Below are 16,872 nucleotides of genomic sequence, written 5' to 3'. Positions count from 1 at the left end.
CTTGTACATAGGGGCAGTATTATAGTAGTTAGTATTCTTGTACATAGGGGCAGTATTATAGTAGTTATATTCTTGTACATAGGGGCAGTATTATAGTAGTTATATTCCTTGTACATAGGGGCAGTATTATAGTAGTTATATTCTTGTACATAGGGGCAGTATTATAGTAGTTATATTCTTGTACATAGGGGCAGTATTATAGTAGTTATATTCTTGTACATAGGGGCAGTATTATAGTAGTTATATTCTTGTACATAGGGGCAGTATTATAGTAGTTATATTCTTGTACATAGGGAGCAGTATTATAGTAGTTATATTCTTGTACATAGGAGCAGTATTATAGTAGTTATATTCTTGTACATAGGAGCAGTATTATAGTAGTTATATTCTTGTACATAGGAGCAGTATTATAGTAGTTATATTCTTGTACATAGGAGCAGTATTATAGTAGTTATATTCTTGTACATAGGAGCAGTATTATAGTAGTTATATTCTTGTACATAGGAGCAGTATTATAGTAGTTATATTCTTGTACATAGGAGCAGTATTATAGTAGTTATATTCTTGTACATAGGGGCAGTATTATAGTAGTTATATTCTTGTACATAGGAGCAGTATTATAGCAGTTATATTCTTGTACATAGGGGCAGTATTATAGTAGTTATATTCTTGTACATAGGGGCAGTATTATAGTAGTTATATTCTTGTACATAGGAGCAGTATTATAGTAGTTATATTCTTGTACATAGGAGCAGTATTATAGTAGTTATATTCTTGTACATAGGAGCAGTATTATAGCAGTTATATTCTTGTACATAGGGGCAGTATTATAGTAGTTATATTCTTGTACATAGGGGCAGTATTATAGTAGTTATATTCTTGTACTATAGGGGCAGTATTATAGTAGTTATATTCTTGTACATAGGGGCAGTATTATAGTAGTTATATTCTTGTACATAGGGGCAGTATTATAGTAGTTATATCCTTGTACATAGGGGCAGTATTATAGTAGTTATATTCTTGTACATAGGGGCAGTATTATAGTAGTTATATTCTTGTACATAGGGGCAGTATTATAGTAGTTATATTCTTGTACATAGGAGCAGTATTATAGTAGTTATATTCTTGTACATAGGAGCAGTATTATAGTAGTTATATTCTTGTACATAGGAGCAGTATTATAGTAGTTATATTCTTGTACATAGGAGCAGTATTATAGTAGTTATATTCTTGTACATAGGAGCAGTATTATAGTAGTTATATTCTTGTACATAGGAGCAGTATTATAGTAGTTATATTCTTGTACATAGGAGCAGTATTATAGTAGTTATATTCTTGTACATAGGGGCAGTATTATAGTAGTTATATTCTTGTACTATAGGGGCAGTATTATAGTAGTTATATTCTTGTACATAGGGGCAGTATTATAGTAGTTATATTCTTGTTCATAGGGGCAGTATTATAGTAGTTATATTCTTGTACATAGGAGCAGTATTATAGCAGTTATATTCTTGTACATAGGAGCAGTATTATAGTAGTTATATTCTTGTGCATAGGAGCAAGTATTATAGTAGTTATATTCTTGTATATAGGGAGCAGTATTATAGTAGTTATATTCTTGTATATAGGAGCAGTATTATAGTAGTTATATTCTTGTACATAGGAGCAGTATTATAGCAGTTATATTCTTGTACATAGGAGCAGTATTATAGTAGTTATATTCTTGTACATAGGAGCAGTATTATAGTAGTTATATTCTTGTACATAGGGGCAGTATTATAGTAGTTATATCCTTGTACATAGGGGGCAGTATTATAGTAGTTATATTCTTGTACATAGGGGCAGTATTATAGTAGTTATATTCCTGTACATAGGGGCAGTATTATAGTAGTTATATTCTTGTACATAGGAGCAGTATTATAGTAGTTATATTCTTGTACATAGGAGCAGTATTATAGTAGTTATATTCTTGTACATAGGAGCAGTATTATAGTAGTTATATTCTTGTACATAGGGGCAGTATTATAGTAGTTATATTCTTGTATATAGGGGCAGTATTATAGTAGTTATATTCTTGTACATAGGGGCAGTATTATAGTAGTTATATTCTTGTACATAGGGGCAGTATTATAGTAGTTATATTCTTGTACATAGGGAGCAGTATTATAGTAGTTATATTCTTGTATATAGGGAGCAGTATTATAGTAGTTATATTCTTGTACATAGGAGCAGTATTATAGTAGTTATATTCTTGTACATAGGAGCAGTATTATAGCAGTTATATTCTTGTACATAGGAGCAGTATTATAGTAGTTATATTCTTGTACATAGGAGCAGTATTATAGTAGTTATATTCTTGTACATAGGGGCAGTATTATAGTAGTTATATCCTTGTACATAGGGGGCAGTATTATAGTAGTTATATTCTTGTACATAGGGGCAGTATTATAGTAGTTATATTCCTGTACATAGGGGCAGTATTATAGTAGTTATATTCTTGTACATAGGAGCAGTATTATAGTAGTTATATTCTTGTACATAGGAGCAGTATTATAGTAGTTATATTCTTGTACATAGGAGCAGTATTATAGTAGTTATATTCTTGTGCATAGGAGCAATATTATAGTAGTTATATTCTTGTATATAGGGAGCAGTATTATAGTAGTTATATTCTTGTACATAGGAGCAGTATTATAGTAGTTATATTCTTGTACATAGGAGCAGTATTATAGCAGTTATATTCTTGTACATAGGAGCAGTATTATAGTAGTTATATTCTTGTACATAGGAGCAGTATTATAGTAGTTATATTCTTGTACATAGGGGCAGTATTATAGTAGTTATATCCTTGTACATAGGGGGCAGTATTATAGTAGTTATATTCTTGTACATAGGGGCAGTATTATAGTAGTTATATTCTTGTACATAGGAGCAGTATTATAGTAGTTATATTCTTGTACATAGGAGCAGTATTATAGTAGTTATATTCTTGTACATAGGGGGCAGTATTATAGTAGTTATATTCTTGTACATAGGAGCAGTATTATAGTAGTTATATTCTTGTACATAGGGGCAGTATTATAGTAGTTATATCCTTGTACATAGGGGGCAGTATTATAGTAGTTATATTCCTGTACATAGGGGCAGTATTATAGTAGTTATATTCTTGTACATAGGAGCAGTATTATAGTAGTTATATTCTTGTACATAGGAGCAGTATTATAGTAGTTTTATTCTTGTACATAGGAGCAGTATTATAGTAGTTATATTCTTGTACATAGGAGCAGTATTATAGTAGTTATATTCTTGTACATAGGGGCAGTATTATAGTAGTTATATTCTTGTATATAGGGGCAGTATTATAGTAGTTATATTCTTGTACATAGGGGCAGTATTATAGTAGTTATATTCTTGTACATAGGGGCAGTATTATAGTAGTTATATTCTTGTACATAGGGAGCAGTATTATAGTAGTTATATTCTTGTATATAGGGAGCAGTATTATAGTAGTTATATTCTTGTACATAGGAGCAGTATTATAGTAGTTATATTCTTGTACATAGGAGCAGTATTATAGTAGTTATATTCTTGTACATAGGAGCAGTATTATAGTAGTTATATTCTTGTACATAGGAGCAGTATTATAGTAGTTATATTCTTGTACATAGGGGCAGTATTATAGTAGTTATATTCTTGTATATAGGGGCAGTATTATAGTAGTTATATTCTTGTACATAGGGGCAGTATTATAGTAGTTATATTCTTGTACATAGGGGCAGTATTATAGTAGTTATGTTCTTGTACATAGGGAGCAGTATTATAGTAGTTATATTCTTGTATATAGGGAGCAGTATTATAGTAGTTATATTCTTGTACATAGGAGCAGTATTATAGTAGTTATATTCTTGTACATAGGAGCAGTATTATAGCAGTTATATTCTTGTACATAGGAGCAGTATTATAGTAGTTATATTCTTGTACATAGGAGCAGTATTATAGTAGTTATATTCTTGTACATAGGGGCAGTATTATAGTAGTTATATCCTTGTACATAGGGGGCAGTATTATAGTAGTTATATTCTTGTACATAGGGGCAGTATTATAGTAGTTATATTCTTGTACATAGGAGCAGTATTATAGTAGTTATATTCTTGTACATAGGAGCAGTGTTATAGTAGTTATATTCTTGTACATAGGAGCAGTATTATAGTAGTTATATTCTTGTACATAGGGGGCAGTATTATAGTAGTTATATTCTTGTACATAGGAGCAGTATTATAGTAGTTATATTCTTGTACATAGGAGCAGTATTATAGTAGTTATATTCTTGTACATAGGGGCAGTATTATAGTAGTTATATTCTTGTATATAGGGGCAGTATTATAGTAGTTATATTCTTGTACATAGGGGCAGTATTATAGTAGTTATATTCTTGTACATAGGGGCAGTATTATAGTAGTTATATTCTTGTACATAGGGAGCAGTATTATAGTAGTTATATTCTTGTACATAGGAGCAGTATTATAGTAGTTATATTCTTGTACATAGGGTCAGTATTATAGTAGTTATATTCTTGTACATAGGAGCAGTATTATAGTAGTTATATTCTTGTACATAGGGGCAGTATTATAGTAGTTATATTTTTGTACACAGGGGCAGTATTGTAGTAGTTATATTCTTGTACATAGGAGCAGTATTATAGTAGTTATATTCTTGTATATAGGGAGCAGTATTATAGTAGTTATATTCTTGTACATAGGAGCAGTATTATAGTAGTTATATTCTTGTATATAGGGGCAGTATTATAGTAGTTATATTCTTGTACATAGGGTGCAGTATTATAGTAGTTATATTCTTGCACATAGGAGCAGTATTATAGTAGTTATATTCTTGTACATAGGGGCAGTATTATAGTAGTTATATTTTTGTACACAGGGGCAGTATTGTAGTAGTTATATTCTTGTACATAGGAGCAGTATTATAGTAGTTATATTCTTGTACATAGGGGCAGTATTATACTAGTTATATTCTTGTACATAGGGGGCAGTATTATAGTAGTTATATTCTTGTACATAGGGGCAGTATTATAGTAGTTATATTCTTGTACATAGGAGCAGTATTATAGTAGTTATATTCTTGTACATAGGAGCAGTATTATAGTAGTTATATTCTTGTACATAGGAGCAGTATTATAGTAGTTATATTCTTGTACATAGGGTCAGTATTATAGTAGTTATATTCTTGTACATAGGAGCAGTATTATAGTAGTTATATTCTTGTACATAGGGGCAGTATTATAGTAGTTATATTCATGTACATAGGAGCATTATTATAGTAGTTATATTCTTGTACATAGGAGCATTATTATAGTAGTTATATTCTTGTACATAGGGGCAGTATTATAGTAGTTATATTCTTGTACATAGGGGCAGTATTATAGTAGTTATATTCTTGTACATAGGGGCAGTATTATAGTAGTTATATTCTTGTACATAGGGGCAGTATTATAGTAGTTATATTCATGTACATAGGAGGCAGTATTATAGTAGTTATATTCTTGTACATAGGAGCAGTATTATAGTAGTTATATTCTTGTACATAGGGGGCAGTATTATAGTAGTTATATTCTTGTACATAGGAGGCAGTATTATAGTAGTTATATTCTTGTACATAGGAGCAGTATTATAGTAGTTATATTCTTGTACATAGGGGCAGTATTATACTAGTTATATTCTTGTACATAGGGGGCAGTATTATAGTAGTTATATTCTTGTACATAGGAGCATTATTATAGTAGTTATATTCTTGTACATAGGGGCAGTATTATAGTAGTTATATTCTTGTACATAGGGGCAGTATTATAGTAGTTATATTCTTGTACATAGGAGCAGTATTATAATAGTTATATTCTTGTACATAGGAGCAGTATTATAGTAGTTATATTCTTGTACATAGGAGCAGTATTATAGTAGTTATATTCTTGTACATAGGAGGCAGTATTATAGTAGTTATATTCTTGTACATAGGGGGCAGTATTATAGTAGTTATATTCTTGTACATAGGGGCAGTATTATAGTAGTTATATTCTTGTACATAGGAGCAGTATTATAGTAGTTATATTCTTGTACATAGGGGCAGTATTATAGTAGTTATATTCTTGTACATAGGGGCAGTATTATAGCAGTTATATTCTTGTACATAGGAGGCAGTATTATAGTAGTTATATTCTTGTACATAGGGGCAGTATTATAGTAGTTATATTCTTGTACATAGGGGCAGTATTATAGTAGTTATATTCTTGTACATAGGGGCAGTATTATAGTAGTTCTATCCTTGTCCATAGGAGAGGATAGACGTGTGTTTGTGAGCTCCCAGCAGGGCGGTGGTCTCGGCTTCTGACCCAGGTGGAGGGGAGGGAAGCTGGGCTGATGATCCAGGGGAAGCTCCCAGCCCGGAGTGTGGCCTGCAGCATGGACCTGATGGTAATGGAAACCTGGAAATGGTGGCTGGTGAGTCTTCCAAACCTGCTTGTTATGTTGCTCGACTGAGTACTAAAGTTACAAGGCAAAGTATTATTAAGCTGGAATTGCAAATCTGCAAATTAAAAGATGAAATCCAGAATGAGACTGATCCAAAAATAAAACTGATGAAAAGTGAGAGCCTGGATGACTGCAGACGAGAGCTGGCCATTCGGAAAGAAAACCTGGACAAAAATGTAAACTCTGTGCCCAGAAAGGTAACTTGGGCTATGGAGAAAAAAAAGGGGATCCAGAGCCGAGAAGGAGACTAGAAAAAGTAAAAGTTTAATTGGTAAAAAGGACATTAAAAATAAAACTGTGCACCGTGTGGAGCAAGGAAGTTCAGAAAGAAATGCAGAATTTATATCAGCCGCACAATGTGAGGGGTCTGAGGCAGCAGATAATGCTCCAGAGGAAAGTGTGTCAGCAAACGAGGGGTTAACTGCAGTGGACTCTGTGTGCAGCAATGAAGTGAGCACAGCTCCTATGTGTGATAAAGAAAGTGCCCCCTGTACTGACTTTGTATGTGAGACCCCGCTCAGTGCTGTGTGTGAGACCCCGCTCAGTGCTGTGTGTGAGACCCCGCTCAGTGCTGTGTGTGAGACCCCGCTCAGTGCTGTGTGTGAGACCCCGCTCAGTGCTGTGTGTGAGACCCCGCTCAGTGCTGTGTGTGAGACCCCGCTCAGTGCTGTGTGTGAGACCCCGCTCAGTGCTGTGTGTGAGACCCCGCTCAGTGCTGTGTGTGAGACCCCGCTCAGTGCTGTGTGTGAGACCCCGCTCAGTGCTGTGTGTGAGACCCCGCTCAGTGCTGTGTGTGAGACCCCGCTCAGTGCTGTGCGTGAGACCCCGCTCACTGGTGCTCGCCTGTCTGCAATAGATACAAACACTATAATGGAGTCTGTACCCTCCATGTCAGTGAATAGAGACAATATTGTACATCAGTCAGTGGTAATGGAGTCTATGTCATGCATGTCAGTGAATGGAGTCCACACTGCAGTAATAATGGACTGTGAGCCGTCAGTAGTAATGGACTCTGAACCCTCCATGTCAGTGAATGGAGACTGCATTGTACAACAATCAGTAGTGGATCTGGATGTTTTTGCAGCACAAACAGGTGTTAGTAATCATGGGGCTGGAGGAAGCTCCGGCGCTGATCCACCTGCGGCTGGGGAAGGCTCCAGCACTGGTCCACCTGTGGCTGGGGAAGGCTCCAGCACTGATCCACCTGCGGCTGGGGAAGACTCCAGCACTGATCCACCTGCGGCTGGGGAAGGCTCCAGCACTGATCCACCTGCGGCTGGGGAAGACTCCAGCACTGATCCACCTGCGGCTGGGGAAGGCTCCAGCACTGATCCACCTGCGGCTGGGGAAGGCTCCAGCACTGATCCACCTGCGGCTGGGGAAGGCTCCAGCACTGATCCACCTGCGGCTGGGGAAGGCTCCAGCACTGGTCCACCTGCGGCTGGGGAAGGCTCCAGCACTGATCCACCTGTGGCTGGGGAAGGCTCCAGCACTGATCCACCTGCGGCTGGGGAAGGCTCCAGCACTGATCCACCTGCGGATGGGGAAGACTCCAGCACTGATCCACCTGCGGCTGGGGAAGGCTCCAGCACTGATCCACCTGCGGCTGGGGAAGACTCCAGCACTGATCCACCTGCGGCTGGGGAAGGCTCCAGCACTGATCCACCTGTGGCTGGGGAAGGCTCCAGCACTGGTCCACCTGCGGCTGGGGAAGGCTCCAGCACTGGTCCACCTGAGGCTGGGGAAGGCTCCAGCACTGATCCACCTGCGGCTGGGGAAGACTCCAGCACTGATCCACCTGCGGCTGGGGAAGGCTCCAGCACTGATCCACCTGCGGCTGGGGAAGGCTCCAGCACTGATCCACCTGCGGCTGGGGAGAGCTCCAGCACTGATCCACCTGCGGCTGGGGAAGACTCCAGCACTGATCCACCTGTGGCTGGGGAAGGCTCCAGCACTGATCCACCTGCGGCTGGGGAAGACTCCAGCACTGATCCACCTGCGGCTGGGGAAGGCTCCAGCACTGATCCACCTGCGGCTGGGGAGAGCTCCAGCACTGATCCACCTGTGGCTGGGGAAGGCTCCAGCACTGATCCACCTGCGGCTGGGGAAGACTCCAGCACTGATCCACCTGCGGCTGGGGAAGACTCCAGCACTGATCCACCTGTGGCTGGGGAAGGCTCCAGCACTGATCCACCTGCGGCTGGGGAAGGCTCCAGCACTGATCCACCTGCGGCTGGGGAAAGCTCCAGCACTGGTCCACCTGTTGGTGGGGAAGACTCCAGCACTGATCCACCTGCGGCTGGGGAAAGCTCCAGCACTGGTCCACCTGTTGGTGGGGAAGACTCCAGCACTGATCCACCTGCGGCTGGGGAAGGCTCCGGCACTGATCCACCTGCGGCTGGGGAAGGCTCCAGCACTGATCCACCTGCGGCTGGGGAAGACTCCAGCACTGATCCACCTGCGGCTGGGGAAGGCTCCAGCACTGATCCACCTGCGGCTGGGGAGAGCTCCAGCACTGATCCACCTGTGGCTGGGGAAGGCTCCAGCACTGATCCACCTGCGGCTGGGGAAGACTCCAGCACTGATCCACCTGCGGCTGGAGAAGACTCCAGCACTGATCCACCTGTGGCTGGGGAAGGCTCCAGCACTGATCCACCTGCGGCTGGGGAAAGCTCCAGCACTGGTCCACCTGTTGGTGGGGAAGGCTCCAGCACTGATCCACCTGCGGCTGGGGAAGGCTCCGGCACTGATCCACCTGCGGCTGGGGAAGGCTCCAGCACTGATCCACCTGCGGCTGGGGAAGGCTCCAGCACTGATCCACCTGCAGCTGGGGAAAGCTCCAGCACTGATCCACCTGCGGCTGGGGAAAGCTCCAGCACTGATCCACCTGCGGCTGGGGAAAGCTCCAGCACTGATCCACCTGCGGCTGGGGAAGGCTCCAGCACTGATCCACCTGCGGCTGGGGAAAGCTCCAGCACTGGTCCACCTGTTGGTGGGGAAGACTCCAGCACTGATCCACCTGCGGCTGGGGAAGGCTCCGGCACTGATCCACCTGCGGCTGGGGAAGGCTCCAGCACTGATCCACCTGCGGCTGGGGAAGACTCCAGCACTGATCCACCTGCGGCTGGGGAAGGCTCCAGCACTGATCCACCTGCGGCTGGGGAGAGCTCCAGCACTGATCCACCTGTGGCTGGGGAAGGCTCCAGCACTGATCCACCTGCGGCTGGGGAAGACTCCAGCACTGATCCACCTGCGGCTGGGGAAGACTCCAGCACTGATCCACCTGTGGCTGGGGAAGGCTCCAGCACTGATCCACCTGCGGCTGGGGAAAGCTCCAGCACTGGTCCACCTGTTGGTGGGGAAGGCTCCAGCACTGATCCACCTGCGGCTGGGGAAGGCTCCGGCACTGATCCACCTGCGGCTGGGGAAGGCTCCGGCACTGATCCACCTGCGGCTGGGGAAGGCTCCAGCACTGATCCACCTGCAGCTGGGGAAAGCTCCAGCACTGATCCACCTGCGGCTGGGGAAAGCTCCAGCACTGATCCACCTGCGGCTGGGGAAAGCTCTAGCACTGACCCTTCTGCTGACCAACATCAGTTCAGGAGACTGTTCTCCAATGTCACAAGACTAGTGAACCCTCCAACTCAGAGGAGGAACGCAGTCAGGATAAAGTACACGGGACCAGAGGAGAAGATCCCATCCAGAATCTATATTGGAAAAGTTCTTCTGAAAGAGTTTATGAAGTTTAAGGCGTCTGAGGTCTACGCTCTGATCCATGTCCCATCCAGCAGGATCTATGACATCAGCTTTAAGCTTCAGTGTGATCTGGATCTGTTCTGGAACATCTATAATGACACCAGAGGAGATGAGATCTGGGATCATCTTCAGTGTATCCAGCTGTCTAAGCCGCAGGAGATAACGGCCACTGTTCTGTTCCAGTCTGAGGTGGTGGCGCTGGCAGATCTGCAGCACTGGCTGAGCCGACAATGCATGGTGAGAAGTCATCCCGAGAAGATCTATGATGAGGAGCAAATATGGAATGGAGGATATTCTGTGAAAATCCAGCTCCTACAAGAGAATGGTGTAACCAGACATCTGCCGCACTCCTTCTACCTGGGCTCAGAGAGGGGGATATGCTACTACCCCGGTCAGCCACGTCTGTGCCATAGATGTGGGGGCAGGCACCTCGCCATGAACTGCTCTCGGATCACGTGCTCATTATGTGGACAGTCCGGGCATACAAGGGACACATGCACAGGACCCGTTATCTGTAACTTGTGCACCGGACCCGGACATACGTTCCGTGATTGCCCATATGCAGAACATAATAAATATTATGGCCAGACCTCCTTGGAAATGACAGAAAAAGAAGTCACCAGAGGTGCAGATGTTGTCAAAGAAGCCGGCACTGATGAGGTGACAAGCCATAGTAGCAGTCAACATGTTCCAGAGTCTGAGATACTACTAACGAATGCTGCATTACTAGGACCACCAGCCACTGAAGAAACACCTAAAGTGCCACCAGCCAGGGCAAAACCACCATCAGCCATTAAAGTAAGATCTAATCACTGGTCAGCCACTAAAGGAAGGCATAAAATGCCAGTTACTAAGGAGAGACTTAAGGTGTCCAGGAAACCTGTTGCCAGACTGTCCAAGCTTCAGCCCAGCACATCTGTTGAAGCAGATAAATTGTCCGCAGTGTCCACTGTGGATGAGGAAGGTTTTGTGACTATAAAAAGAAAAAATGCCTTTGTGGATTCTTCCAGAAAATTCACAACAGTCCAGAAAACCTCTGAGTCTCCATTGTTTTCGATAAGTCCCGGACGTTACAATGTACTGGGAGAAGAAGACAAAGAAGAAGAGGCACAAATGGAGCAAGGTTCTTCATACATCATAGAAAATGCCTCTGATGAGATGGATCCTGATCCTCCCGTGTCCACAAAGAGATGGGGCACTGCAGGTGACAGCAGTGGAAGGAGGAAGAAGACCAGAAAGTCTAAGTAATCAGGATGCGGCTGAGAATAAGCTCCATTAATGTGAACAGTGTGAGGACTGGTAGCCGGCGGCAGGCGATTTACCAGCGTTTGTCTGATGAGAGATCAGACGTCTTCTTCTTGCAGGAGACGTATCTGAAGTGCAATGCCCAGGTGTATGCAGCCAAGAGAGACTGGAGACTGGGTCCATCATTCTGGTCCTTCGGGCTGGAGAGAAATGACGGTGTGGGGATCCTCTTTAATACCATGGATGTCCAGGTGGACAGAGTCCTGGAGATCTGTCCGGGCCGCTGTCTGTTGCTGGATTTTACATTGGATTCTATGCATTATAGAGCAATAAACATTTATGCTCCGCAGACGAGGAAAGAGCGGAGGGAGCTGTTTGATCATATGAAGCCATATTGCTTTACCTCTAAAGTGTTTATATTGTGTGGGGATTTTAATAATGTATCTAGTAATGTGGATAGATCCAGCAGTCACAAGAAACTGAGATATGATGAGACGTTTCTTAATAACATAATCCAGCAGGCCCATTTAGTAGACCCTTATGGTTCCTATTATAGCAGGAAGACATACACATACCATAAGGGGGGTAATGCCAGCAGAATAGACCGGGTGTATATAAAGAGGGAGGCGAGATGTTCTCATTACAGGATCAGCCCTCTGGAGTTCTCTGACCATTGTATGGTGAGTGTGACGCTTGATCTGGCCCAAGCTATGGTCTGTGGAAAGGGGTACTGGAAGGTGAATAGCTCTGGGATCCAAGATCCAGGGTTCAGAGAGGCCTTCACCACCTTCTATAATGATCGTAGGACCACCCAATGTATGTGTGATGACACAGCCGAGTGGTGGGAGATCATGAAAAGTGATATCAAGCAGTTTATTATACGAGCAGCCAGGAAACATAGTAATATGGAGTATATGAGATACTCTGCCCTGAGACTGCACCTGAGCCGGCTATATAGCAGGATGAATGGCGGTGAGGAGGTGGACGGGCGGACCGTCAGCCATATAAAGCAGCGAATGAGGGAGCTGCAGTACGATCGCCTCAAGTCTCTCAAGGCAGAGGGACAGTTTGATAATTGGGGCGTTCATAACCCAGATCCCTTTAGTGCCTGTAAAAACAGGGTCAGTAAGAAGCTAATCACTGGCTTGTTGGATGAGAATGGGGTGGAGCAGTCACAGCAGGAGAAAGTCCACAAGATCATTGGTGATTATTATAGAGATCTTTATAAAGGGTCTGATCTCAATAAGGAGGACATTAAAGCCTATCTGAAGGGGGTGTCCCTACCAACGGTAGACCCAGCGCAGGCAGCTAGTATGGCCGCTCCGATAACTGAGGAGGAGGTGAGGAAGAGCATCGACTCCTTAAAGGCCAACAAGAGCCCGGGGCTGGACGGCCTGACCAGCGAGTTTTATAGAGAGTTCAGGGACTTATTAGCTCCGGACCTGGTGCAGGTCTATAATGATTGCCTCTCTGCAGGGAAGCTCTTACAGTCCCAGTATAAGTCTGTTCTGGTTCTTTTGGCAAAGAAAGGAAATCTAAAAGATATAAAGAACTGGCGTCCATTGTCTTTGCTGAACACGGATTATAAAATTCTGGCCAAGATCTTGTATTATCGGCTGAGTGAGGTGGCGGGTGAGCTCATCATCGCCAACCAGACGTGTGGTGTGAAGGGTCGGACGATAGAGGACTCATTGCTGTTGGTGAGGGAAGCTGTGACGTACATTAAGCAGCACCATGTGGGGGCTTATATTGTGGGCTTAGACCAGAGTAAAGCCTTTGATAGAGTCCACCATGACTACCTGTATCAAGTGTTGTTGCAGTATGGCCTCCCAGTGCGGTTTGTGCAATGGCTGCGGTTTCTGTATAAGGGAGCTATAAGCCTGCCGCTGATTAATGGGCACTTGGCCGAGCCCTTCGCGATCATGTCAGGGGTGAGGCAGGGATGTCCTCTTAGCCCATTGTTGTATGTCTTCAGTCTGGATCCTTTTCTCAGAAGGGTCCAGGATCACAGGGATTTCACAGGGCTGAGATGCCACCTGCAGAGTATGGTGGAGGATGTAAAGTTCTGTGCCTATGCTGATGATGTGTCGGTTGTGGTATCTTCTAAAGATGACTGTGTGGCTCTACAGCAGGAGATCACATCCTTCTCCAATGTATCTAACTCCGCTGTGAACATGGAGAAGAGTGAGGCGCTGTGGCTGGGAGGTGACCATGATGTCTTCTCTGTGCCCTTCAGAAAAGTTCAGGGTCAGGTGAAGATTCTGGGAGTTGTGTTCGGTGCTGTAGATGATGGGAAGGTGAATTGGGAGGAGAAGCTGGTGGTGTGTGAGCGGAAGGTGCAGAGCTGGAAACACTGGAAGCTGACATATCTGGAGAAGGTCCGCCTGCTGAAGACCTTCCTGCTCCCGCTCTTCCTCTATATCAGTGTGGTGTTCCCGGTGCCAGATACGCTGCTCCCAGACTTACCAATGTCTTCTTTCACTTTTTGTGGGGTAACAGAGTGAATGTGGTCAGGAGATACATTGTCTATCTCCCTCATAAGGATGGTGGCCTCTCCATGCCTTGTCCAGAGCTCTTCTTTAATGTCTTGTTTCTTATGAAGAATTTTTCGTTTTGTAAGAATTCGGAGAAGGTGCCATGGTCTTGTTTGTTTAAGAGCCAGATCCAGCAGTTTGTGTCTGTGTGGTCAGTAGGGGACTCCATCAAGAGAATCTCCGGAAGAATAAAGAATAATGTGTCTTGGTATGGTGTCCACATAATAAGTAAGGTCATCAGATGGAGGATCTTGTATGATGACGTCAAGCAGCTCAGTAGAAAGGAGCTGTATAAGAATGTCCTGTCTTCTCACTTCAGTGTCCAGGTACAACTGAGGGGCGCCCCAAGTGTAGATGTAAAACAGGCTGCAAGAAACGTGCTCGATCCCAGAGTTCCCCCTCATATGAGAGATGTAGCGTGGCTGGCGCTACATGGTAAAATGTACGTTAGGGATAATCTAAAGTCCAGGAATGTGTCCGACAGATCCTGTCCCAGAGAAGAGTGCCCCCATATACTGGAGACCATGGAGCATCTGCTGTTAGAGTGTCCCTTTAGTATGCAGGTATGGGAGTCTGTGTCCTTGTCCCTAAAGTTACCGCACCTGGTGAGACAGTCATATGGTCAACTGCTGTACGGAGACTTTCAGCCTCAGCTCAGGGCGTATAACAGGAGCTCCCTGTATATAATAAATGTGGTGACCATCTACCACCTGTGGTGTGTGCGGTGCTGCCTGCTCATCAATAAGGAGGTCCTGTCCTGTGATACTGTCAGGTATAAGATCCTAGAAAGTCTCAAGGCCATATATAAGAAGGATATGAGGAGGAACCCGGGTAATGTGACCTGGAGGAACATCCATGTATCGGGATTTGTCAATGCTATCGTGTAAAGTGATGTAACAACATTATGTATTTCCATTGTTATTTATTGTCTTGTGATTTTAATGTAATATATTTGTAATATATGGTTGTCAGTTTTAAAATAAAAAGATCATTATAGTACTTATATTCTGTACATAGGAGCAGTATTATAGTAGTTATATTCTTGTACATAGGAGCAGTATTATAGTAGTTATATTCCTGTACATAGGAGCAGTATTATAGTACTTATATTCTGTACATAGGAGCAGTATTATAGTAGTTATATTCTTGTACATAGGGGTAGTATTATAGTAGTTATATTCTTGTACATAGTGTCAGTATTATAGTAGTTATATTCTTGTACATAGGAGCATTATTATAGTAGTTATATTCTTGTACATAGGAGCAGTATTATAGTAGTTATATTCTTGTACATAGGAGCAGTATTATAGTAGTTATATTCTTGTACATAGGAGCAGTATTATAGTAGTTATATTCTTGTATATAGGGGCAGTATTATAGTAGTTATATTCTTGTACTCTCGCTCACTCAGTGAGAAAAAGTCTCACTATATAGCAGAGAGTTCATCGCAGTACATCGGGAGAAATCTCTGACGGTGAACCGCGGTGAACTCAGTGCTGCACTGTGAGACGTTTTCTCATTGTGGTAGTGGTGATCACCGTAGTTCCCGGCCCGCTCACTGCAGCTCATTCTTCTTTGATTCTCAGCATGAACGGTCGCATGATTCCACCTTTCTTGCTGAAGGGCGCATGTTGCAGAGATTGATTACGGTGTGGACCACTATGAATTCGAGCTATCCCCTCATCCAGCTACCTGTAAATCCATTCCTCATCCATCCGTCAAGGCATATCTCCATTCATCTCTCCACCCATCCCTCACCCATACAGCCATCCATCCCTCATCCATTCGTCCGGTAAGCCATCCCTCCATCCCACGCAGCCTCAGTGATGGGTGGTAACGATGATGAGTTCACCACTGCTCAGTGATGCTGTGCTCGCATCTTAGCACCATCCAGGTTGAAAACTGTTTATCTCAGACATGGATTATGGTGTTAGACAGAATGACGGACAGGTATGGTATGTTGTTGTTTTTTATTTTAGTTTTATTACAGGAGAGCGAGGGCTTCCGTGGAATAGGTGTTAGGTGAGTATAGCTGTGTTTTTTATTATTTTTAAATAAAAAAAGTAAAAGTGTATTTTGTTTTATTTCTATTAAAGGACTTTATTCTGGCTGTGTCTCTATTTACCATACAACTATAGGATTAGTAATAGATAGGTGTCTCATAGACGCTTTTCCATTACTAAGCTATGGGCTTGATGTCACCAGACAATACAAAGGTGACATCAACCCCACAAATATGAGCCCCACTTGCCCCTACTCCAGGGCAAGTGGGAACAGCTGGGCAATATGCCAGAATTGTAGCATTTAATAGATGCGCCTTTTCTGGGCAGCTGCGGGCTGCTATTTTTAAGTTGGGGGGGGGGGGAGGTGAATATCCATGGCCCCTTGCCAGCCTTGGAATACCAGCCCCCAGCTGTCTGCTTTAGCAAGGCTGGTTGTCAAAAATGGAGGAGACACACATCATTATTTAAAATTATTTAAATAATTTTAAAACACGGCATGGGGACCCCACTATTCTTGATAACCAGCCTTGCTGAAGCTGACAGCTGAGGGTTGCAGCCCCCAGAGGTCAGTTTTGCCTGGCTGGATATAAAAAATACAGGGGAACCCATGCCGTTTGTTTTTTCATTATTTACTTAGAGCGTAGGCACCGACTGATGAAGACTCCCATCAGCCGCTCCTGTTCTCGCCGTTCTTAGCAGTAGCAGGCATAGGCTGTTGAGAGTTGTAGTCCTATCTGCCGACACCAGTGACCGGATGTAAACGTTATACCTCCGATCACAGCAGCGAGCTCACAC

The 16,872-nt window shown here is 43.2% G+C and overlaps 1 protein-coding gene across 1 annotated transcript in view; it reads right to left on the bottom strand.

Annotated features, from left to right (window-relative positions):
* Positions 1-16,872, bottom strand: part of LOC138645683 (uncharacterized) — a 240,895-nt gene that overhangs the window by 180,643 nt on the left and 43,380 nt on the right. The gene's annotated exons all lie outside the window — the stretch shown is intronic.

The sequence above is a fragment of the Ranitomeya imitator genome, chromosome 7 (genome assembly GCF_032444005.1).
Source record: "Ranitomeya imitator isolate aRanImi1 chromosome 7, aRanImi1.pri, whole genome shotgun sequence".
NCBI classification, from domain to species: Eukaryota; Metazoa; Chordata; class Amphibia; order Anura; family Dendrobatidae; genus Ranitomeya; species Ranitomeya imitator.
This window is presented reverse-complemented; position numbering and strand designations above follow the sequence as displayed.